The sequence below is a fragment of the Lathyrus oleraceus genome, unplaced genomic scaffold (genome assembly GCF_024323335.1).
Source record: "Lathyrus oleraceus cultivar Zhongwan6 unplaced genomic scaffold, CAAS_Psat_ZW6_1.0 chrUn0717, whole genome shotgun sequence".
Lineage (NCBI taxonomy): Eukaryota > Viridiplantae > Streptophyta > Magnoliopsida > Fabales > Fabaceae > Lathyrus > Lathyrus oleraceus.
The window spans coordinates 17598-41325 of NW_026113108.1; the positions used below are offsets into that span (position 1 = coordinate 17598).

At 26.7% G+C, this 23728-nt stretch overlaps 10 non-coding genes across 10 annotated transcripts; all 10 read left to right on the top strand.

Moving 5' to 3' along the window:
• The first annotated feature begins 39 nt into the window (after positions 1 to 39).
• On the top strand, positions 40 to 112 carry TRNAV-UAC (transfer RNA valine (anticodon UAC)). Its single transcript has one exon. It is a non-coding gene; the product is annotated as a tRNA-Val (tRNA).
• A 2204-nt stretch (positions 113 to 2316) lies between these two features.
• TRNAV-UAC (transfer RNA valine (anticodon UAC)) lies at positions 2317 to 2389 on the top strand. Its single transcript has one exon. It is a non-coding gene; the product is annotated as a tRNA-Val (tRNA).
• Positions 2390 to 4590: 2201 nt separating this feature from the next.
• Positions 4591 to 4663, top strand: TRNAV-UAC (transfer RNA valine (anticodon UAC)). The gene has a single exon. It is a non-coding gene; the product is annotated as a tRNA-Val (tRNA).
• A 2204-nt stretch (positions 4664 to 6867) lies between these two features.
• TRNAV-UAC (transfer RNA valine (anticodon UAC)) lies at positions 6868 to 6940 on the top strand. The gene has a single exon. It is a non-coding gene; the product is annotated as a tRNA-Val (tRNA).
• Positions 6941 to 9144: 2204 nt separating this feature from the next.
• On the top strand, positions 9145 to 9217 carry TRNAV-UAC (transfer RNA valine (anticodon UAC)). Its single transcript has one exon. It is a non-coding gene; the product is annotated as a tRNA-Val (tRNA).
• Positions 9218 to 11379: 2162 nt separating this feature from the next.
• Positions 11380 to 11452, top strand: TRNAV-UAC (transfer RNA valine (anticodon UAC)). Its single transcript has one exon. It is a non-coding gene; the product is annotated as a tRNA-Val (tRNA).
• Positions 11453 to 13655: 2203 nt separating this feature from the next.
• Positions 13656 to 13728, top strand: TRNAV-UAC (transfer RNA valine (anticodon UAC)). Its single transcript has one exon. It is a non-coding gene; the product is annotated as a tRNA-Val (tRNA).
• Positions 13729 to 15933: 2205 nt separating this feature from the next.
• Positions 15934 to 16006, top strand: TRNAV-UAC (transfer RNA valine (anticodon UAC)). The gene has a single exon. It is a non-coding gene; the product is annotated as a tRNA-Val (tRNA).
• A 2201-nt stretch (positions 16007 to 18207) lies between these two features.
• On the top strand, positions 18208 to 18280 carry TRNAV-UAC (transfer RNA valine (anticodon UAC)). Its single transcript has one exon. It is a non-coding gene; the product is annotated as a tRNA-Val (tRNA).
• A 2189-nt stretch (positions 18281 to 20469) lies between these two features.
• Positions 20470 to 20542, top strand: TRNAV-UAC (transfer RNA valine (anticodon UAC)). The gene has a single exon. It is a non-coding gene; the product is annotated as a tRNA-Val (tRNA).
• The last annotated feature ends 3186 nt before the right edge of the window (positions 20543 to 23728 follow it).

The following is a 23728-nucleotide window of genomic DNA, read 5'->3' on the forward strand; positions in this document are numbered from 1 at the left end:
TATATATGTATTGAATTAAATTAGTTGAATAACCCAAATGTTGCTGTGGTGTAGTGGTTATCACGTCAGTCTTACACACTGAAGGTCTCCAGTTCAATCCTGGGCAGCAACATATGTATTTATTACTATTATTTCATATTAATAGCATTGTTTGAATAATTAATATACATCATAAGCCTTTCTTTTCTTCCTATTTTTAATTTTTGATCATTTTATTTCTATATTTTGTTCTTGCTTTTTTTCCATTGTTTAAAATAAATGGTAGATTCATTTCAAAATTAAGAAAAATAAATTTCTACAAGTATACAATCTACATTTGTTGAATATAAAAATATTTATTAATTAAATTATTAAATTATAGTATTTATGTTTTTCTTACTATTATTTAATATTAATATAAGTGTTTCAATTATTAATATCCATCATATGCCATTTTTTTCTATTTTGATATTTTATTATTATTTGCTTTCTCTATTTTGTACTTTCATTCTTATTTTATTCTTGCTTTTTTGTTTAATTTTATAAAACAATTGGTAGATTCATTTAAAAATTAAGAAAAATTATAATCCACAAGTATAAAAACTTCTCAAATAATTTCCACATATCGAAAACCAGTTTGAAAAATTCTGATGAAACTTCTTTATTGACATAATCTTATAGTAGACCTTTCATCAATGTTAATAAATACTCATGTACTGAGCATTAATCATTAACTTATGTAAAAAATAATTATTCTCTCAATTTTATCTAGCCCAATCCACCTAGTGGAACTTCTGACAGTAGCTCAACAACACTTGATGTGAAAGATCAGATAAAGTTGCAACCATAAAGCATACTTAGAACTCTTATCCCTGGATGGAACCATAAGCTATGATAACAATTGTTAGAAAATATCAACATGGAGAAATTAAAATAACACATACACAAACACAAGGACATAACATGGAAATTCCAAATTCAGAGAGAAAAATATAACAGTCGCTGTCAAATGACAACCAAAGAAAAACAAGTGAAATTTTTTACAACGCATAATGTACCCTCAGCCACCCCCAGACCCCGAGTACACCCACACCTCAAAGCAAGTACATAATTACATCTCACAACACTCTAACACGAGAGTATAAAATCAAGATTTGTAGATTATAAAAATATTTATTAATAAAATAATTAAATTATTACTTTTTTGTTTTTGTTACTATTATTTCATATTAATAGAAGTGTTTCAATTATTAATATCCATCATATGCCATGTTTTTTCTATTTTGATATTTTTTTATTATTTGCTTTCTCTATTTTGTACTCTCATTCTTATTTTATTCTTGCTTTTTATTTAATTTTATAAAACAATTGGTAGATTCAGTTCAAAATTAAGAAAAATAATATTCAACAAGTATAAAAATTCTCAAATAATTTCCACATATCGAAAACCAGTTTGAAAAATTATGATGAAACTTCTTTGTTAACATAGTATTATTGTAGACCTTTCATTAATGTTAATAAATACTCATGTACTGAGCATTAATCAATATATTATGTAATCCTTGTCATATCAGCACATATTTGATTTGAACTTTCCACATGTAAAAAATAATTATTCTCTCAATTTTATCTAGCCTAATCCATATAGTGGAACTTCTGACAGTAGCTCAACAACACTTGATCTGAAAGCTCAGATAAAGTCGCAACCATAAAGCATACTTAGAACTCTTATCCCTGGATGGAACCAAAAGCTATGATAAAAATTGTTATAAAATATCAACATGGAGAAATTAAAATAACACATACACAAACACAAGGACATAACATGGAAACTCCAAATTCAGAGAGAAAAATATAATAGTCGCTGTCAAATGGCAACCAAAGAAAAGACTGTAAAAATTGTTACAACGCATAATTTACCCTCAACCACCCCCAGACCCCGAGTACATCCACACCTCAAAACAAGTACATAATTACATCTCACAACACTATAACACAAGAGTATAAGCGAATTAAAAATAGAAGACGCCAAATACAAGTTTAAAGTATTTTTGACTGATGCATTTTATAATGAATAAATTGAATCCATTATATAGTCTTAAACTCCCTCTTCCTTTACAAAACTAAATGGTGTGAGACTTGTTGAACATGTATATTTTCAATCTATACTAACATATTTTTGGTGATTTGGAAGAATTTAGTCTATTAATCTAAAGAAATTGAGTTCAAATCTTGAGAGATACAATTGTAAAATAGTCATTAGTGTCATTTTAATTAATAATTTGTTTCCATCTCTAATATATATGTATTGAATTAAATTAGTTGAATAACCCAAATGTTGCTGTGGTGTAGTGGTTATCACGTCAGTCTTACACACTGAAGGTCTCCAGTTCAATCCTGGGCAGCAACATATGTATTTATTACTATTATTTCATATTAATAGCATTGTTTGAATAATTAATATACATCATAAGCCTTTCTTTTCTTCCTATTTTTAATTTTTGATCATTTTATTTCTATATTTTGTTCTTGCTTTTTTTCCATTGTTTAAAATAAATGGTAGATTCATTTCAAAATTAAGAAAAATAAATTTCTACAAGTATACAATCTACATTTGTTGAATATAAAAATATTTATTAATTAAATTATTAAATTATATTTATGTTTTTCTTACTATTATTTAATATTAATATAAGTGTTTCAATTATTAATATCCATCATATGCCATTTTTTTCTATTTTGATATTTTATTATTATTTGCTTTCTCTATTTTGTACTTTCATTCTTATTTTATTCTTGCTTTTTTGTTTAATTTTATAAAACAATTGGTAGATTCATTTAAAAATTAAGAAAAATTATAATCCACAAGTATAAAAACTTCTCAAATAATTTCCACATATCGAAAACCAGTTTGAAAAATTCTGATGAAACTTCTTTATTGACATAATCTTATAGTAGACCTTTCATCAATGTTAATAAATACTCATGTACTGAGCATTAATCATTAACTTATGTAAAAAATAATTATTCTCTCAATTTTATCTAGCCCAATCCACCTAGTGGAACTTCTGACAGTAGCTCAACAACACTTGATGTGAAAGATCAGATAAAGTTGCAACCATAAAGCATACTTAGAACTCTTATCCCTGGATGGAACCATAAGCTATGATAACAATTGTTAGAAAATATCAACATGGAGAAATTAAAATAACACATACACAAACACAAGGACATAACATGGAAATTCCAAATTCAGAGAGAAAAATATAACAGTCGCTGTCAAATGACAACCAAAGAAAAACAAGTGAAATTTTTTACAACGCATAATGTACCCTCAGCCACCCCCAGACCCCGAGTACACCCACACCTCAAAGCAAGTACATAATTACATCTCACAACACTCTAACACGAGAGTATAAAATCAAGATTTGTAGATTATAAAAATATTTATTAATAAAATAATTAAATTATTACTTTTTTGTTTTTGTTACTATTATTTCATATTAATAGAAGTGTTTCAATTATTAATATCCATCATATGCCATGTTTTTTCTATTTTGATATTTTTTTATTATTTGCTTTCTCTATTTTGTACTCTCATTCTTATTTTATTCTTGCTTTTTATTTAATTTTATAAAACAATTGGTAGATTCAGTTCAAAATTAAGAAAAATAATATTCAACAAGTATAAAAATTCTCAAATAATTTCCACATATCGAAAACCAGTTTGAAAAATTATGATGAAACTTCTTTGTTAACATAGTATTATTGTAGACCTTTCATTAATGTTAATAAATACTCATGTACTGAGCATTAATCAATATATTATGTAATCCTTGTCATATCAGCACATATTTGATTTGAACTTTCCACATGTAAAAAATAATTATTCTCTCAATTTTATCTAGCCTAATCCATATAGTGGAACTTCTGACAGTAGCTCAACAACACTTGATCTGAAAGCTCAGATAAAGTCGCAACCATAAAGCATACTTAGAACTCTTATCCCTGGATGGAACCAAAAGCTATGATAAAAATTGTTATAAAATATCAACATGGAGAAATTAAAATAACACATACACAAACACAAGGACATAACATGGAAACTCCAAATTCAGAGAGAAAAATATAATAGTCGCTGTCAAATGGCAACCAAAGAAAAGACTGTAAAAATTGTTACAACGCATAATTTACCCTCAACCACCCCCAGACCCCGAGTACATCCACACCTCAAAACAAGTACATAATTACATCTCACAACACTATAACACAAGAGTATAAGCGAATTAAAAATAGAAGACGCCAAATACAAGTTTAAAGTATTTTTGACTGATGCATTTTATAATGAATAAATTGAATCCATTATATAGTCTTAAACTCCCTCTTCCTTTACAAAACTAAATGGTGTGAGACTTGTTGAACATGTATATTTTCAATCTATACTAACATATTTTTGGTGATTTGGAAGAATTTAGTCTATTAATCTAAAGAAATTGAGTTCAAATCTTGAGAGATACAATTGTAAAATAGTCATTAGTGTCATTTTAATTAATAATTTGTTTCCATCTCTAATATATATGTATTGAATTAAATTAGTTGAATAACCCAAATGTTGCTGTGGTGTAGTGGTTATCACGTCAGTCTTACACACTGAAGGTCTCCAGTTCAATCCTGGGCAGCAACATATGTATTTATTACTATTATTTCATATTAATAGCATTGTTTGAATAATTAATATACATCATAAGCCTTTCTTTTCTTCCTATTTTTAATTTTTGATCATTTTATTTCTATATTTTGTTCTTGCTTTTTTTCCATTGTTTAAAATAAATGGTAGATTCATTTCAAAATTAAGAAAAATAAATTTCTACAAGTATACAATCTACATTTGTTGAATATAAAAATATTTATTAATTAAATTATTAAATTATAGTATTTATGTTTTTCTTACTATTATTTAATATTAATATAAGTGTTTCAATTATTAATATCCATCATATGCCATTTTTTTCTATTTTGATATTTTATTATTATTTGCTTTCTCTATTTTGTACTTTCATTCTTATTTTATTCTTGCTTTTTTGTTTAATTTTATAAAACAATTGGTAGATTCATTTAAAAATTAAGAAAAATTATAATCCACAAGTATAAAAACTTCTCAAATAATTTCCACATATCGAAAACCAGTTTGAAAAATTCTGATGAAACTTCTTTATTGACATAATCTTATAGTAGACCTTTCATCAATGTTAATAAATACTCATGTACTGAGCATTAATCATTAACTTATGTAAAAAATAATTATTCTCTCAATTTTATCTAGCCCAATCCACCTAGTGGAACTTCTGACAGTAGCTCAACAACACTTGATGTGAAAGATCAGATAAAGTTGCAACCATAAAGCATACTTAGAACTCTTATCCCTGGATGGAACCATAAGCTATGATAACAATTGTTAGAAAATATCAACATGGAGAAATTAAAATAACACATACACAAACACAAGGACATAACATGGAAATTCCAAATTCAGAGAGAAAAATATAACAGTCGCTGTCAAATGACAACCAAAGAAAAACAAGTGAAATTTTTTACAACGCATAATGTACCCTCAGCCACCCCCAGACCCCGAGTACACCCACACCTCAAAGCAAGTACATAATTACATCTCACAACACTCTAACACGAGAGTATAAAATCAAGATTTGTAGATTATAAAAATATTTATTAATAAAATAATTAAATTATTACTTTTTTGTTTTTGTTACTATTATTTCATATTAATAGAAGTGTTTCAATTATTAATATCCATCATATGCCATGTTTTTTCTATTTTGATATTTTTTTATTATTTGCTTTCTCTATTTTGTACTCTCATTCTTATTTTATTCTTGCTTTTTATTTAATTTTATAAAACTATTGGTAGATTCAGTTCAAAATTAAGAAAAATAATATTCAACAAGTATAAAAATTCTCAAATAATTTCCACATATCGAAAACCAGTTTGAAAAATTATGATGAAACTTCTTTGTTAACATAGTATTATTGTAGACCTTTCATTAATGTTAATAAATACTCATGTACTGAGCATTAATCAATATATTATGTAATCCTTGTCATATCAGCACATATTTGATTTGAACTTTCCACATGTAAAAAATAATTATTCTCTCAATTTTATCTAGCCTAATCCATATAGTGGAACTTCTGACAGTAGCTCAACAACACTTGATCTGAAAGCTCAGATAAAGTCGCAACCATAAAGCATACTTAGAACTCTTATCCCTGGATGGAACCAAAAGCTATGATAAAAATTGTTATAAAATATCAACATGGAGAAATTAAAATAACACATACACAAACACAAGGACATAACATGGAAACTCCAAATTCAGAGAGAAAAATATAATAGTCGCTGTCAAATGGCAACCAAAGAAAAGACTGTAAAAATTGTTACAACGCATAATTTACCCTCAACCACCCCCAGACCCCGAGTACATCCACACCTCAAAACAAGTACATAATTACATCTCACAACACTATAACACAAGAGTATAAGCGAATTAAAAATAGAAGACGCCAAATACAAGTTTAAAGTATTTTTGACTGATGCATTTTATAATGAATAAATTGAATCCATTATATAGTCTTAAACTCCCTCTTCCTTTACAAAACTAAATGGTGTGAGACTTGTTGAACATGTATATTTTCAATCTATACTAACATATTTTTGGTGATTTGGAAGAATTTAGTCTATTAATCTAAAGAAATTGAGTTCAAATCTTGAGAGATACAATTGTAAAATAGTCATTAGTGTCATTTTAATTAATAATTTGTTTCCATCTCTAATATATATGTATTGAATTAAATTAGTTGAATAACCCAAATGTTGCTGTGGTGTAGTGGTTATCACGTCAGTCTTACACACTGAAGGTCTCCAGTTCAATCCTGGGCAGCAACATATGTATTTATTACTATTATTTCATATTAATAGCATTGTTTGAATAATTAATATACATCATAAGCCTTTCTTTTCTTCCTATTTTTAATTTTTGATCATTTTATTTCTATATTTTGTTCTTGCTTTTTTTCCATTGTTTAAAATAAATGGTAGATTCATTTCAAAATTAAGAAAAATAAATTTCTACAAGTATACAATCTACATTTGTTGAATATAAAAATATTTATTAATTAAATTATTAAATTATAGTATTTATGTTTTTCTTACTATTATTTAATATTAATATAAGTGTTTCAATTATTAATATCCATCATATGCCATTTTTTTCTATTTTGATATTTTATTATTATTTGCTTTCTCTATTTTGTACTTTCATTCTTATTTTATTCTTGCTTTTTTGTTTAATTTTATAAAACAATTGGTAGATTCATTTAAAAATTAAGAAAAATTATAATCCACAAGTATAAAAACTTCTCAAATAATTTCCACATATCGAAAACCAGTTTGAAAAATTCTGATGAAACTTCTTTATTGACATAATCTTATAGTAGACCTTTCATCAATGTTAATAAATACTCATGTACTGAGCATTAATCATTAACTTATGTAAAAAATAATTATTCTCTCAATTTTATCTAGCCCAATCCACCTAGTGGAACTTCTGACAGTAGCTCAACAACACTTGATGTGAAAGATCAGATAAAGTTGCAACCATAAAGCATACTTAGAACTCTTATCCCTGGATGGAACCATAAGCTATGATAACAATTGTTAGAAAATATCAACATGGAGAAATTAAAATAACACATACACAAACACAAGGACATAACATGGAAATTCCAAATTCAGAGAGAAAAATATAACAGTCGCTGTCAAATGACAACCAAAGAAAAACAAGTGAAATTTTTTACAACGCATAATGTACCCTCAGCCACCCCCAGACCCCGAGTACACCCACACCTCAAAGCAAGTACATAATTACATCTCACAACACTCTAACACGAGAGTATAAAATCAAGATTTGTAGATTATAAAAATATTTATTAATAAAATAATTAAATTATTACTTTTTTGTTTTTGTTACTATTATTTCATATTAATAGAAGTGTTTCAATTATTAATATCCATCATATGCCATGTTTTTTCTATTTTGATATTTTTTTATTATTTGCTTTCTCTATTTTGTACTCTCATTCTTATTTTATTCTTGCTTTTTATTTAATTTTATAAAACTATTGGAAGATTCAGTTCAAAATTAAGAAAAATAATATTCAACAAGTATAAAAATTCTCAAATAATTTCCACATATGGAAAACCAGTTTGAAAAATTATGATGAAACTTCTTTGTTAACATAGTATTATTGTAGACCTTTCATTAATGTTAATAAATACTCATGTACTGAGCATTAATCAATATATTATGTAATCCTTGTCATATCAGCACATATTTGATTTGAACTTTCCACATGTAAAAAATAATTATTCTCTCAATTTTATCTAGCCTAATCCATATAGTGGAACTTCTGACAGTAGCTCAACAACACTTGATCTGAAAGCTCAGATAAAGTCGCAACCATAAAGCATACTTAGAACTCTTATCCCTGGATGGAACCAAAAGCTATGATAAAAATTGTTATAAAATATCAACATGGAGAAATTAAAATAACACATACACAAACACAAGGACATAACATGGAAACTCCAAATTCAGAGAGAAAAATATAATAGTCGCTGTCAAATGGCAACCAAAGAAAAGACTGTAAAAATTGTTACAACGCATAATTTACCCTCAACCACCCCCAGACCCCGAGTACATCCACACCTCAAAACAAGTACATAATTACATCTCACAACACTATAACACAAGAGTATAAGCGAATTAAAAATAGAAGACGCCAAATACAAGTTTAAAGTATTTTTGACTGATGCATTTTATAATGAATAAATTGAATCCATTATATAGTCTTAAACTCCCTCTTCCTTTACAAAACTAAATGGTGTGAGACTTGTTGAACATGTATATTTTCAATCTATACTAACATATTTTTGGTGATTTGGAAGAATTTAGTCTATTAATCGAAAGAAATTGAGTTCAAATCTTGAGAGATACAATTGTAAAATAGTCATTAGTGTCATTTTAATTAATAATTTGTTTCCATCTCTAATATATATTTATTGAATTAAATTAGTTGAATAACCCAAATGTTGTTGTGGTGTAGTGGTTATCACGTCAGTCTTACACACTGAAGGTCTCCAGTTCAATCCTGGGCAGCAACATATGTATTTATTACTATTATTTCAAATTAATAGCATTGTTTGAATAATTAATATACATCATAAGCCTTTCTTTTCTTCCTATTTTTAATTTTTGATCATTTTATTTCTATATTTTGTTCTTGCTTTTTTTCCATTGTTTAAAATAAATGGTAGATTCATTTCAAAATTACGAAAAATAAATTTCTACAAGTAGCAATCTACATTTGTTGAATATAAAAATATTTATTAATTAAATTATTAATATAAGTGTTTCAATTATTAATATCCATCATATGCCATTTTTTTCTATTTTGATATTTTATTATTATTTGCTTTCTCTATTTTGTACTTTCATTCTTATTTTATTCTTGCTTTTTTGTTTAATTTTATAAAACAATTGGTAGATTCATTTAAAAATTAAGAAAAATTATAATCCACAAGTATAAAAACTTCTCAAATAATTTTCACATATCGAAAACCAGTTTGAAAAATTCTGATGAAACTTCTTTATTGACATAATCTTATAGTAGACCTTTCATCAATGTTAATAAATACTCATGTACTGAGCATTAATCATTAACTTATGTAAAAAATAATTATTCTCTCAATTTTATCTAGCCCAATCCACCTAGTGGAACTTCTGACAGTAGCTCAACAACACTTGATGTGAAAGATCAGATAAAGTTGCAACCATAAAGCATACTTAGAACTCTTATCCCTGGATGGAACCATAAGCTATGATAACAATTGTTAGAAAATATCAACATGGAGAAATTAAAATAACACATACACAAACACAAGGACATAACATGGAAATTCCAAATTCAGAGAGAAAAATATAACAGTCGCTGTCAAATGACAACCAAAGAAAAACAAGTGAAATTTTTTACAACGCATAATGTACCCTCAGCCACCCCCAGACCCCGAGTACACCCACACCTCAAAGCAAGTACATAATTACATCTCACAACACTCTAACACGAGAGTATAAAATCAAGATTTGTAGATTATAAAAATATTTATTAATAAAATAATTAAATTATTACTTTTTTGTTTTTGTTACTATTATTTCATATTAATAGAAGTGTTTCAATTATTAATATCCATCATATGCCATGTTTTTTCTATTTTGATATTTTTTTATTATTTGCTTTCTCTATTTTGTACTCTCATTCTTATTTTATTCTTGCTTTTTATTTAATTTTATAAAACTATTGGTAGATTCAGTTCAAAATTAAGAAAAATAATATTCAACAAGTATAAAAATTCTCAAATAATTTCCACATATGGAAAACCAGTTTGAAAAATTATGATGAAACTTCTTTGTTAACATAGTATTATTGTAGACCTTTCATTAATGTTAATAAATACTCATGTACTGAGCATTAATCAATATATTATGTAATCCTTGTCATATCAGCACATATTTGATTTGAACTTTCCACATGTAAAAAATAATTATTCTCTCAATTTTATCTAGCCCAATCCATATAGTGGAACTTCTGACAGTAGCTCAACAACACTTGATCTGAATGCTCAGATAAAGTCGCAACCATAAAGCATACTTAGAACTCTTATCCCTGGATGGAACCAAAAGCTATGATAAAAATTGTTATAAAATATCAACATGGAGAAATTAAAATAACACATACACAAACACAAGGACATAACATGGAAACTCCAAATTCAGAGAGAAAAATATAATAGTCGCTGTCAAATGGCAACCAAAGAAAAGACTGTAAAAATTGTTACAACGCATAATTTACCCTCAACCACCCCCAGACCCCGAGTACATCCACACCTCAAAACAAGTACATAATTACATCTCACAACACTATAACACAAGAGTATAAGCGAATTAAAAATAGAAGACGCCAAATACAAGTTTAAAGTATTTTTGACTGATGCATTTTATAATGAATAAATTGAATCCATTATATAGTCTTAAACTCCCTCTTCCTTTACAAAACTAAATGGTGTGAGACTTGTTGAACATGTATATTTTCAATCTATACTAACATATTTTTGGTGATTTGGAAGAATTTAGTCTATTAATCTAAAGAAATTGAGTTCAAATCTTGAGAGATACAATTGTAAAATAGTCATTAGTGTCATTTTAATTAATAATTTGTTTCCATCTCTAATATATATGTATTGAATTAAATTAGTTGAATAACCCAAATGTTGCTGTGGTGTAGTGGTTATCACGTCAGTCTTACACACTGAAGGTCTCCAGTTCAATCCTGGGCAGCAACATATGTATTTATTACTATTATTTCAAATTAATAGCATTGTTTGAATAATTAATATACATCATAAGCCTTTCTTTTCTTCCTATTTTTAATTTTTGATCATTTTATTTCTATATTTTGTTCTTGCTTTTTTTCCATTGTTTAAAATAAATGGTAGATTCATTTCAAAATTAAGAAAAATAAATTTCTACAAGTATAAAATCTACATTTGTTGAATATAAAAATATTTATTAATAAAAATAATTAAATTATTATCTTTATGTTTTTCTTACTATTATTTAATATTAATATAAGTGTTTCAATTATTAATATCCATCATATGCCATTTTTTTCTATTTTGATATTTTATTATTATTTGCTTTCTCTATTTTGTACTTTCATTCTTATTTTATTCTTGCTTTTTTGTTTAATTTTATAAAACAATTGGTAGATTCATTTAAAAATTAAGAAAAATTATAATCCACAAGTATAAAAACTTCTCAAATAATTTCCACATATCGAAAACCAGTTTGAAAAATTCTGATGAAACTTCTTTATTGACATAATCTTATAGTACAACTTTCATCAATGTTAATAATAACTCATGTACTGAGCATTAATCAATAACTTATGTAAAAAATAATTATTCTCTCATTTTCATCTAGCCCAATCCACCTAGTGGAACTTCTGACAGTAGCTCAACAACACTTGATGTGAAAGATCAGATAAAGTTGCAACCATAAAGCATACTTAGAACTCTTATCCCTGGATGGAACCATAAGCTATGATAACAATTGTTAGAAAATATCAACATGGAGAAATTAAAATAACACATACACAAACACAAGGACATAACATGGAAATTCCAAATTCAGAGATAAAAATATAACAGTCGCTGTCAAATGACAACCAAAGAAAAACAAGTGAAATTTTTACAACGCATAATGTACCCTCAGCCACCCCCAGACCCCGAGTACACCCACACCTCAAAGCAAGTACATAATTACATCTCACAACACTCTAACACGAGAGTATAAAATCAAGATTTGTAGATTATAAAATATTTATTAATAAAATAATTAAATTATTACTTTTTTGTTTTTGTTACTATTATTTCATATTAATAGAAGTGTTTCAATTATTAATATCCATCATATGCCATATTTTTTCTATTTTGAATTTTTTTTATTATTGGCTTTCTCTATTTTGTACTCTCATTCTTATTTTATTCTTGCTTTTTATTTAATTTTATAAAACAATTGGTAGATTCAGTTCAAAATTAAGAAAAATAATATTCAACAAGTATAAAAATTCTCAAATAATTTCCACATATGGAAAACCAGTTTGAAAAATTATGATGAAACTTCTTTGTTAACATAGTATTATTGTAGACCTTTCATTAATGTTAATAAATACTCATGTACTGAGCATTAATCAATATATTATGTAATCCTTGTCATATTAGCACATATTTGATTTGAACTTTCCACATGTAAAAAATAATTATTCTCTCAATTTTATCTAGCCTAATCCATATAGTGGAACTTCTGACAGTAGCTCAACAACACTTGATCTGAAAGCTCAGATAAAGTCGCAACCATAAAGCATACTTAGAACTCTTATCCCTGGATGGAACCAAAAGCTATGATAAAAATTGTTATAAAATATCAACATGGAGAAATTAAAATAACACATACACAAACACAAGGACATAACATGGAAACTCCAAATTCAGAGAGAAAAATATAATAGTCGCTGTCAAATGGCAACCAAAGAAAAGACTGTAAAAATTGTTACAACGCATAATTTACCCTCAACCACCCCCAGACCCCGAGTACATCCACACCTCAAAACAAGTACATAATTACATCTCACAACACTATAACACAAGAGTATAAGCGAATTAAAAATAGAAGACGCCAAATACAAGTTTAAAGTATTTTTGACTGATGCATTTTATAATGAATAAATTGAATCCATTATATAGTCTTAAACTCCCTCTTCCTTTACAAAACTAAATGGTGTGAGACTTGTTGAACATGTATATTTTCAATCTATACTAACATATTTTTGGTGATTTGGAAGAATTTAGTCTATTAATCGAAAGAAATTGAGTTCAAATCTTGAGAGATACAATTGTAAAATAGTCATTAGTGTCATTTTAATTAATAATTTGTTTCCATCTCTAATATATATGTATTGAATTAAATTAGTTGAATAACCCAAATGTTGTTGTGGTGTAGTGGTTATCACGTCAATCTTACACACTGAAGGTCTCCAGTTCAATCCTGGGCAGCAACATATGTATTTATTACTTTTATTTCAAATTAATAGCATTGTTTGAATAATTAATATACATCATAAGCCTTTCTTTTCTTCCTATTTTTAATTTTTGATCATTTTATTTCTATATTTTGTTCTTGCTTTTTTTCCATTGTATAAAATAAATGGTAGATTCATTTCAAAATTAAGAAAAATAAATTTCTACAAGTATAAAATCTACATTTGTTGAATATAAAAATATTTATTAATAAAAAATAATTAAATTATAGTATTTATGTTTTTCTTACTATTATTTAATATTAATATAAGTGTTTCAATTATTAATATCCATCATATGCCATTTTTTTCTATTTTGATATTTTATTATTATTTGCTTTCTCTATTTTGTACTTTCATTCTTATTTTATTCTTGCTTTTTTGTTTAATTTTATAAAACAATTGGTAGATTCATTTAAAAATTAAGAAAAATTATAATCCACAAGTATAAAAACTTCTCAAATAATTTCCACATATCGAAAACCAGTTTGAAAAATTCTGATGAAACTTCTTTATTGACATAATCTTATAGTAGACTTTCATCAATGTTAATAATAACTCATGTACTGAGCATTAATCAATAACTTATGTAAAAAATAATTATTCTCTCATTTTCATCTAGCCCAATCCACCTAGTGGAACTTCTGACAGTAGCTCAACAACACTTGATGTGAAAGATCAGATAAAGTTGCAACCATAAAGCATACTTAGAACTCTTATCCCTGGATGGAACCATAAGCTATGATAACAATTGTTAGAAAATATCAACATGGAGAAATTAAAATAACACATACACAAACACAAGGACATAACATGGAAATTCCAAATTCAGAGAGAAAAATATAACAGTCGCTGTCAAATGACAACCAAAGAAAAACAAGTGAAATTTTTTACAACGCATAATGTACCCTCAGCCACCCCCAGACCCCGAGTACACCCACACCTCAAAGCAAGTACATAATTACATCTCACAACACTCTAACACGAGAGTATAAAATCAAGATTTGTAGATTATAAAAATATTTATTAATAAAATAATTAAATTATTACTTTTTTGTTTTTGTTACTATTATTTCATATTAATAGAAGTGTTTCAATTATTAATATCCATCATATGCCATATTTTTTCTATTTTGATATTTTTTTTATTATTTGCTTTCTCTATTTTGTACTCTCATTCTTATTTTATTCTTGCTTTTTATTTAATTTTATAAAACAATTGGTAGATTCAGTTCAAAATTAAGAAAAATAATATTCAACAAGTATAAAAATTCTCAAATATTTTCCACATATGGAAAACCAGTTTGAAAAATTATGATGAAACTTCTTTGTTACATAGTATTATTGTAGACCTTTCATTAATGTTAATAAATACTCATGTACTGAGCATTAATCAATATATTATGTAATCCTTGTCATATCAGCACATATTTGATTTGAACTTTCCACATGTAAAAAATAATTATTCTCTCAATTTTATCTAGCCTAATCCATATAGTGGAACTTCTGACAGTAGCTCAACAACACTTGATCTGAAAGCTCAGATAAAGTCGCAACCATAAAGCATACTTAGAACTCTTATCCCTGGATGGAACCAAAAGCTATGATAAAAATTGTTATAAAATATCAACATGGAGAAATTAAAATAACACATACACAAACACAAGGACATAACATGGAAACTCCAAATTCAGAGAGAAAAATATAATAGTCGCTGTCAAATGGCAACCAAAGAAAAGACTGTAAAAATTGTTACAACGCATAATTTACCCTCAACCACCCCCAGACCCCGAGTACATCCACACCTCAAAACAAGTACATAATTACATCTCACAACACTATAACACAAGAGTATAAGCGAATTAAAAATAGAAGACGCCAAATACAAGTTTAAAGTATTTTTGACTGATGCATTTTATAATGAATAAATTGAATCCATTATATAGTCTTAAACTCCCTCTTCCTTTACAAAACTAAATGGTGTGAGACTTGTTGAACATGTATATTTTCAATCTATACTAACATATTTTTGGTGATTTGGAAGAATTTAGTCTATTAATCGAAAGAAATTGAGTTCAAATCTTGAGAGATACAATTGTAAAATAGTCATTAGTGTCATTTTAATTAATAATTTGTTTCCATCTCTAATATATATGTATTGAATTAAATTAGTTGAATAACCCAAATGTTGCTGTGGTGTAGTGGTTATCACGTCAGTCTTACACACTGAAGGTCTCCAGTTCAATCCTGGGCAGCAGCATATGTATTTATTACTATTATTTCATATTAATAGCATTGTTTGAATAATTAATATACATCATAAGCCTTTCTTTTCTTCCTATTTTTAATTTTTGATCATTTTATTTCTATATTTTGTTCTTGCTTTTTTTCCATTGTTTAAAATAAATGGTAGATTCATTTCAAAATTAAGAAAAATAAATTTCTACAAGTATACAATCTACATTTGTTGAATATAAAATATTTATTAATTAAATTATTAAATTATTGTATTTATGTTTTTCTTACTATTATTTAATATTAATATAAGTGTTTCAATTATTAATATCCATCATATGCCATTTTTTTCTATTTTGATATTTTATTATTATTTGCTTTCTCTATTTTGTACTTTCATTCTTATTTTATTCTTGCTTTTTGTTTAATTTTATAAAACAATTGGTAGATTCATTTAAAAATTAAGAAAAATTATAATCCACAAGTATAAAAACTTCTCAAATAATTTCCACATATCGAAAACCAGTTTGAAAAATTCTGATGAAACTTCTTTATTGACATAATCTTATAGTAGACCTTTCATCAATGTTAATAAATACTCATGTACTGAGCATTAATCATTAACTTATGTAAAAAATAATTATTCTCTCAATTTTATCTAGCCCAATCCACCTAGTGGAACTTCTGACAGTAGCTCAACAACACTTGATGTGAAAGATCAGATAAAGTTGCAACCATAAAGCATACTTAGAACTCTTATCCCTGGATGGAACCATAAGCTATGATAACAATTGTTAGAAAATATCAACATGGAGAAATTAAAATAACACATACACAAACACAAGGACATAACATGGAAATTCCAAATTCAGAGAGAAAAATATAACAGTCGCTGTCAAATGACAACCAAAGAAAAACAAGTGAAATTTTTACAACGCATAATGTACCCTCAGCCACCCCCAGACCCCGAGTACACCCACACCTCAAAGCAAGTACATAATTACATCTCACAACACTCTAACACGAGAGTATAAAATCAAGATTTGTAGATTATAAAAATATTTATTAATAAAATAATTAAATTATTACTTTTTTGTTTTTGTTACTATTATTTCATATTAATAGAAGTGTTTCAATTATTAATATCCATCATATGCCATGTTTTTTCTATTTTGATATTTTTTTATTATTCGCTTTCTCTATTTTGTACTCTCATTCTTATTTTATTCTTGCTTTTTATTTAATTTTATAAAACTATTGGTAGATTCAGTTCAAAATTAAAAAAAAAAAATATTCAACAAGTATAAAAATTCTCAAATAATTTCCACATATCGAAAACCAGTTTGAAAAATTATGATGAAACTTCTTTGTTAACATAGTATTATTGTAGACCTTTCATTAATGTTAATAAATACTCATGTACTGAGCATTAATCAATATATTATGTAATCCTTGTCATATTAGCACATATTTGATTTGAACTTTCCACATGTAAAAAATAATTATTCTCTCAATTTTATCTAGCCTAATCCATATAGTGGAACTTCTGACAGTAGCTCAACAACACTTGATCTGAAAGCTCAGATAAAGTCGCAACCATAAAGCATACTTAGAACTCTTATCCCTGGATGGAACCAAAAGCTATGATAAAAATTGTTATAAAATATCAACATGGAGAAATTAAAATAACACATACACAAACACAAGGACATAACATGGAAACTCCAAATTCAGAGAGAAAAATATTATAGTCGCTGTCAAATGGCAACCAAAGAAAAGACTGTAAAAATTGTTACAACGCATAATTTACCGTCAACCACCCCCAGACCCCGAGTACATCCACACCTCAAAACAAGTACATAATTACATCTCACAACACTATAACACAAGAGTATAAGCGAATTAAAAATAGAAGACGCCAAATACAAGTTTAAAGTATTTTTGACTGATGCATTTTATAATGAATAAATTGAATCCGTTATATAGTCTTAAAATCCCTCTTCCTTTACTAAACTAAATGGTGTGAGACTTGTTGAACATGTATATTTTCAATTTATACTAACATATTTTTGGTGATTTGGAAGAATTTAGTCTATTAATCGAAAGAAATTGAGTTCAAATCTTGAGAGATACAATTGTAAAATAGTCATTAGTGTCATTTTAATTAATAATTTGTTTCCATCTCTAATATATATGTATTGAATTAAATTAGTTGAATAACCCAATGTTGCTGTGGTGTAGTGGTTATCACGTCAGTCTTACACACTGAAGGTCTCCAGTTCAATCCTGGGCAGCAACATATGTATTTATTACTATTATTTCATATTAATAGCATTGTTTAATAATTAATATACATCATAAGCCTTTCTTTTCTTCCTATTTTTAATTTTTGATCATTTTATTTCTATATTTTGTTCTTGCTTTTTTTCCATTGTTAAAATAAATGGTAGATTCATTTCAAAATTAAGAAAAATAAATTTCTACAAGTATAAAATCTACATTTGTTGAATATAAAAATATTTATTAATTAAAATTAAATTATTGTATTTATGTTTTTCTTACTATTATTTATATTATATAAGTGTTTCAATTATTAATATCCATCATATGCCATTTTTTTCTATTTTGATATTTTATTATTATTTGCTTTCTCTATTTTGTACTTTCATTCTTATTTTATTCTTGCTTTTTTGTTTAATTTTATAAAACAATTGGTAGATTCATTTAAAATTAAGAAAAATTATAATCCACAAGTATAAAACTTCTCAAATAATTTCCACATATCGAAAACCAGTTTGAAAAATTCTGATGAAACTTCTTTATTGACATAATCTTATAGTAGACCTTTCATCAATGTTAATAATACTCATGTACTGAGCATTAATCATTAACTTATGTAAAAAATAATTATTCTCTCAATTTTATCTAGCCCAATCCACCTAGTGGAACTTCTGACAGTAGCTCAACAACACTTGATGTGAAAGATCAGATAAAGTTGCAACCATAAAGCATACTTAGAACTCTTATCCCTGGATGGAACCATAAGTTATGATAACAATTGTTAGAAAATATCAACATGGAGAAATTAAAATAACACATACACAAACACAAGGACATAACATGGAAATTCCAAATTCAAAGAGAAAAATATAACAGTCGTGTCAAATGACAACCAAAGAAAACAAGTGAAATTTTTTACAACGCATAATGTACCCTCAGCCACCCCCAGACCCCGAGTACACCCACACCTCAAAGCAAGTACATAATTACATCTCACAACACTCTAACACGAGAGTATAAAATCAAGATTTGTAGATTATAAAAATATTTATTAATAAAATAATTAAATTATTACTTTTTTGTTTTTGTTACTATTATTTCATATTAATAGAAGTGTTTCAATTATTAATATCCATCATATGCCATATTTTTTCTATTTTGATATTTTTTTATTATTTGCTTTCTCTATTTTGTACTCTCATTCTTATTTTATTCTTGCTTTTTATTTAATTTTATAAACATTGGTAGATTCAGTTCAAAATTAAAAAAAAAAATATTCAACAAGTATAAAAATTCTCAAATAATTTCCACATATCGAAAACCAGTTTGAAAAATTATGATGAAACTTCTTTGTTAACATAGTATTATTGTAGACCTTTCATTAATGTTAATAAATACTCATGTACTGAGCATTAATCAATATATTATGTAATCCTTGTCATATTAGCACATATTTGATTTGAACTTTCCACATGTAAAAAATAATTATTCTCTCAATTTTATCTAGCCTAATCCATATAGTGGAACTTCTGACAGTAGCTCAACAACACTTGATCTGAAAGCTCAGATAAAGTCGCAACCATAAAGCATACTTAGAACTCTTATCCCTGGATGGAACCAAAAGCTATGATAAAAATTGTTATAAAATATCAACATGGAGAAATTAAAATAACACATACACAAACACAAGGACATAACATGGAAACTCCAAATTCAGAGAGAAAAATATAATAGTCGCTGTCAAATGGCAACCAAAGAAAAGACTGTAAAAATTGTTACAACGCATAATTTACCGTCAACCACCCCCAGACCCCGAGTACATCCACACCTCAAAACAAGTACATAATTACATCTCACAACACTATAACACAAGAGTATAAGCGAATTAAAAATAGAAGACGCCAAATACAAGTTTAAAGTATTTTGACTGATGCATTTTATAATGAATAAATTGAATCCATTATATAGTCTTAAACTCCCTCTTCCTTTACAAACTAAATGGTGTGAGACTTGTTGAACATGTATATTTTCAATCTATACTAACATATTTTTGGTGATTTGGAAGAATTTAGTCTATTAATCTAAAGAAATTGAGTTCAAATCTTGAGAGATACAATTGTAAAATAGTCATTAGTGTCATTTTAATTAATAATTTGTTTCCATCTCTAATATATATGTATTGAATTAAATTAGTTGAATAACCCAAATGTTGCTGTGGTGTAGTGGTTATCACGTCAGTCTTACACACTGAAGGTCTCCAGTTCAATCCTGGGCAGCAGCATATGTATTTATTACTATTATTTCATATTAATAGCATTGTTTGAATAATTAATATACATCATAAGCCTTTCTTTTCTTCCTATTTTTAATTTTTGATCATTTTATTTCTATATTTTGTTCTTGCTTTTTTTCCATTGTTTAAAATAAATGGTAGATTCATTTCAAAATTAAGAAAAATAAATTTCTACAAGTATACAATCTACATTTGTTGAATATAAAAATATTTATTAATTAAATTATTAAATTATTGTATTTATGTTTTTCTTACTATTATTTAATATTAATATAAGTGTTTCAATTATTAATATCCATCATATGCCATTTTTTTCTATTTTGATATTTTATTATTATTTGCTTTCTCTATTTGTACTTTCATTCTTATTTTATTCTTGCTTTTTTGTTTAATTTTATAAAACAATTGGTAGATTCATTTAAAAATTAAGAAAAATTATAATCCACAAGTATAAAAACTTCTCAAATAATTTTCACATATCGAAAACCAGTTTGAAAAATTCTGATGAAACTTCTTTATTGACATAATCTTATAGTAGACCTTTCATCAATGTTAATAATACTCATGTACTGAGCATTAATCATTAACTTATGTAAAAAATAATTATTCTCTGATTTTATCTAGCCCAATCCACCTAGTGGAACTTCTGACAGTAGCTCAACAACACTTGATGTGAAAGATCAGATAAAGTTGCAACCATAAAGCATACTTAGAACTCTTATCCCTGGATGGAACCATAAGCTATGATAACAATTGTTAGAAAATATCAACATGGAGAAATTAAAATAACACATACACAAACACAAGGGCATAACATGGAAATTCCAAATTCAGAGAGAAAATATAACAGTCGCTGTCAAATGACAACCAAAGAAAAACAAGTGAAATTTTTACAACGCATAATGTACCCTCAGCCACCCCCAGACCCCGAGTACACCCACACCTCAAAGCAAGTACATAATTACATCTCACAACACTCTAACACGAGAGTATAAAATCAAGATTTGTAGATTATAAAATATTTATTATAATAAATAAATTATTACTTTTTTGTTTTTGTTACTATTATTTCATATTAATAGAAGTGTTTCAATTATTAATATCCATCATATGCCATATTTTTTTTTATTTTGATATTTTTTTATTATTTGCTTTCTCTATTTTGTACTCTCATTCTTATTTTATTCTTGCTTTTTATTTAATTTTATAAAACAATTGGTAGATTCAGTTCAAAATTAAGAAAAATAATATTCAACAAGTATAAATTCTCAAATAATTTCCACATATCGAAAACCAGTTTGAAAATTATGATGAAACTTCTTCTTTGTTACATAGTATTATTGTAGACCTTTCATTAATGTTAATAAATACTCATGTACTGAGCATTAATCATATATTATGTAATCCTTGTCATATCAGCACATATTTGATTTGAACTTTCCACATGTAAAAAATAATTATTCTCTCATTTTATCTAGCCCAATCCATATAGTAACTTCTGACAGTAGCTCACAACACTTGATCAGAAAGCTCAGATAAAGTCGCAACCATAAAGCATACTTAGAACTCTTATCCCTGGATGGAACCAAAGCTATGATAAAAATTGTTATAAAAATATCAACATGGAGAATTAAAATAACACATACACAAACACAAGGACATAACATGGAACTCCAAATTCAGAGAGAAATATAGTCCGCTGTCAAATGGCAACCAAAGAAAGACTGTAAAATTGTTACAACGCATAATTTACCCTCAACCACCCCCAGACCCCGTACATCCACACCTCAAAACAAGTACATAATTACATCTCACAACACTATAACACAAGAGTATAAGCGAATTAAAAATAGAAGACGCCAAATACAAGTTTAAAGTATTTTGACTGATGCATTTTATAATGAATAAATTGAATCCATTATATAGTCTTAAACTCCCTCTTCCTTTACAAAACTAAATGGTGTGAGACTTGTTGAACATGTATATTTTCAATCTATACTAACATATTTTGGTGATTTGGAAGAATTTAGTCTATTAATCTAAAGATTGAGTTCAAATCTTGAGAGATACAATTGTAAAATAGTCATTAGTGTCATTTTAATTAATAATTTGTTTCCATCTCTAATATATATTTATTGAATTAAATAGTTGAATAACCAAATGTTGTTGTGGTGTAGTGGTTATCACGTCATCTTACACACTGAGGTCTCCAGTTCAATCCTGGGCAGCAACATATGTATTTATTACTTTATTTCAAATTAATAGCATGTTTGAATATATATACATCATAAGCCTTTCTTTTCTTCCTATTTTTAATTTTTGATCATTTTATTTCTATATTTGTTCTGCTTTTTTTCCATTGTTTAAAATAAATGGTAGATTCATTTCAAATTAAGAAAATAAATTTCTACAAGTAGCAATCTACATTTGTTGAATAAAAATATTTATTAATTAAATTATTAATATAGTGTTTCAATTATTAATATCCATCATATGCCATTTTTTTCTATTTTGATATTTTATTATTATTTGCTTTCTCTATTTTGTACTTTCATTCTTATTTTATTCTTGCTTTTTTGTTTAATTTTATAAAACATTGGTAGATTCATTTAAAATTAAGAAAAATTATAATCCACAAGTATAAAAACTTCTCAAATAATTTCACATATATCGAAAACCAGTTTGAAAAATTCTGATGAACTTCTTTATTGACATAATCTTATAGTAGACCTTTCATCAATGTTAATAAGTACTCATGTACTGAGCATTAATCATTAACTTATGTAAAAATAATTATTCTCTCAATTTTATCTAGCCCAATCCACCTAGTGGAACTTCTGACAGTAGCTCAACAACACTTGATGTGAAAGATCAGATAAAGTTGCAACCATAAAGCATACTTAGAACTCTTATCCCTGGATGGAACCATAAGCTATGATAACAATTGTTAGAAATATCAACATGGAGAAATTAAAATAACACATACACAAACACAAGGACATAACATGGAAATTCCAAATTCAGAGAGAAAATATAACAGTCGCTGTCAAATGACAACCAAAGAAAAACAAGTGAAATTTTTTACAACGCATAATGTACCCTCAGCCACCCCCAGACCCCGAGTACCCACACCTCAAAGCAAGTACATAATTACATCTCACAACACTCTAACAA